The following is a 2868-nucleotide window of genomic DNA, read 5'->3' on the forward strand; positions in this document are numbered from 1 at the left end:
GTCCATGGCGGGTGCTCCCACATGCCCCAGGTGTAGTGGACAGGCCTCGTGGCACACTGTCTGGAGAACTGAGCAAGAGCAGGCCAGGCTGGGGGGAGCTGAACCTTAATGAGAGCCAGGTGGGGCCACACCTCATCTGCTGGGCGGCACCTCCTAGCTTTGATCAGTGATAAGGCCTGCATGTTCCCAGGACCCCTGCCCTCCCCATAACTACTCTGCCCTGGCCACCACTTCCCCTTCAAAGCCAGTTCTCATCACTAGCCACAGATCGGACGGGGAGAAATCAGAGCTAAGGGGGAGGGATCATTTCCCTGTGACCCACGCCCAGGGTGACTACAAAATACCCCCCCACTTGCCCCAGATAGGCAAGCAGGCTACCCTCAGCCTGGGCACCTCAAAGTGTCCGATACCACTGAGTCTCGAGAGAAAAGACCCCTCCCCCCATTTTGTCTTTGTTACTTTTGTTCATTTGAAAGTTTTCTCTGCTCTGTGGTGGGAGCTTTTTGCTGAATGCTTCCCAGAGAGCTGCAGAGGACCAGGCTTCTGAGCTTCAAGACTGCTCTCTATAGGGACAGTGATGGTGGTGGGGTGATGGAGTCTGAGCAGGCCTCTAGCTGGGGTGATCAGGATGGGTGTGCCTGGAACTCCATCCCAGGCAGGGGCACGTGGGGACGTGTATTTATGAACACGTGTTTAAATAGGGGCCCCACAGTTCTCAGAAAGTCCACCTGTGGAGACAGCAAGATGGCTCCGCACTGGCCATCAGGTTTTGATCCCTGGAGTCCACGTGGTGGAAGAGCGAACTCCTGCAAAGCTGTCCTCTGACCTCCACAGACGCACACACATTAAACAAACAAACAAACAAACGATAAATAAATAAATAAATAAATAAATAATAAATAAATGCAATAAAATAAAAAAGAAACTCCCCTCATCTGGTTGGTGAAGGAGACAGCTGTGTTCCCATCCTTGCTCTATAGGACCATTTCTGAGGTGTCTGGGACAGAGCAGCTTCAATGGAGTCTTCCTCCACTGTATGGCTTTACGGCCCACAATTTATTAGCAGCATGGTCAGCTCTGGCCAGGGCAGCAGGCTGCTTCTGAGAGCTTAACCAACCAATTTATCCAGGGGACAGAAATGAATGGCTTCCTTAATGAGCAGCTGTCTGGGAGCCGCGCCCACTCCACCGTGGCATTAGCGGCAATTGGACTGTTATTAATTTATATTCTGCCTCTTAAAGGAGAATCTATATTGTCAAGGCCATGGGGGAGCACCTTGTTCATTTGCTTTCCAAATCTGTCTAAATTATTCAGGCCAGCTAATGAATTTGTCGTGGCCCACACTCCTACGGCGTCTAGACGGGATCCAGAACGTCAGCAGCCACATCCATCCTGAGGCCTGGCCCAACACCATCCACTGCACACAATCACGCAGCTTCATTCAGAGGCTGTTTTCAGGCTAGGAGCAAAGCACTGTATTTCCAGAGTGGAGACCATGTGAACGCCTCTGGCTGACGCCATTGGAAGAGGCTTCTGGGGAGTCGAACTCTGTGGTTCTTTGGCAGAATGTTTAGAGAACAGAACAGCAGGAGGAGTGAGCCTGCCCCATCGGGATGCAAAGAAAACTAGAGGTTCTGGGCTCCAGAGGTGCTCACTGCCTGAATACTTGCTTGATTGCGACCCCTCACACCAAACCACAGGCAACTGTTGGCGCTGCACTCTGGGTCACAGACGGCAAGAGAGTGCAGCTGTGACCTCAGGAAGCACAGGCTCAAGGCTGGAGGGTCTGACCATGTTCAGCTTCTCTGAGGTATGCACAACTTCCTAGGTATGCTAAAGGGGCAAGGATAGCCAGGCGGGACTTCAGCCTGAGGACCTCACCTCTGCAGTAGCTGGGAGAAAGGCTGTTCTCTTCCATCTAAGGCCAGGAGAGACGAAGGTCTCAAATGTGCCTCTCGTGATGAAGGGCTGAAGCCAGGACCTCCGTGTATGAGGCTCTGGAGACAGAGCCTAGGCAGGGGTGACTTAATAACAAAGTGTCTTGACCTCAGACTTCACTCTGGACCATGAGACTAACTGTTGGTTGATGATGTTCAGGTCTGACATGTGTATTATGCATGGGCCATGTGCTATCATACATCACAATAGCTAAGCTGAGTCAATGTACCAGGAATGGGAAGCCCAGAGCCCAGTGTGTGTGTGTGTGTGTGTGTGTGTGTGTGTGTGTGTGCACATGACCAAGTACATTCTCTGCTTATCCCCAATGTCTCAGTCAAAGCCCTTAAGGCCCACACAGACTAAAGTTCAAGGGAAGTGCCCTGGGCCTGGTCTGACACCCTCCCTCTACACAGACGAGCCCGGGGCTCCAGGCTGGCGAGACTGCTGGAGCATCTGCCTCCTTGGGCCCAGCCACAATGCTGCTCTGGCGGTTAAGTGGAAGCTGACTCCTAATTGCCATAATGGGCTTGGGGAGGCACTGGCCCAGTGGCTAGTCAGGTGCAAGGCTGGAGTCTCCATTGTCCAGCCCTGTCTCTCCTGTGACCCACAGACACTAGGACAACCAGAGATGGACCAGGCTACCAGGAGGTCGGCGTGCCTGGTTCCTCCACCTGTCACCATCCTCCCTCAGTGTTTATTCACTGGTTCATGCAGTCAGAAGACACATTGTTAGAGATACCAGGAGTCCAAGTGATGCAGCGCTCGGCACACGCTGACCCTGTCTTAGTGATGCTTCTTGGGACATCACTCCCGATCTACACTTGAAAGCTGGGTAGAGATCAGTAGGGTGCTTATCTATGGTCCTCAGATGAGAGGGTCTGAGACTTAAACCCAGTCCGCCTGAGTGACCCTAACTCCAGTAACATTGCA

The 2868-nt window shown here is 52.6% G+C and overlaps 1 long non-coding RNA gene across 1 annotated transcript; it reads right to left on the reverse strand.

The window, feature by feature from the left end:
* Positions 1-444: 444 nt before the first annotated feature.
* Positions 445-2158, reverse strand: LOC120096640 (uncharacterized). The gene is made up of 2 exons (XR_005493367.2): positions 1882-2158; positions 445-821 (listed from the first exon to the last, which is right to left on the reverse strand). It is a non-coding gene; the product is annotated as an uncharacterized LOC120096640 (long non-coding RNA).
* Positions 2159-2868: the final 710 nt, after the last annotated feature.

The sequence above is a fragment of the Rattus norvegicus genome, chromosome 14, assembly GCF_036323735.1.
Source record: "Rattus norvegicus strain BN/NHsdMcwi chromosome 14, GRCr8, whole genome shotgun sequence".
Lineage (NCBI taxonomy): Eukaryota > Metazoa > Chordata > Mammalia > Rodentia > Muridae > Rattus > Rattus norvegicus.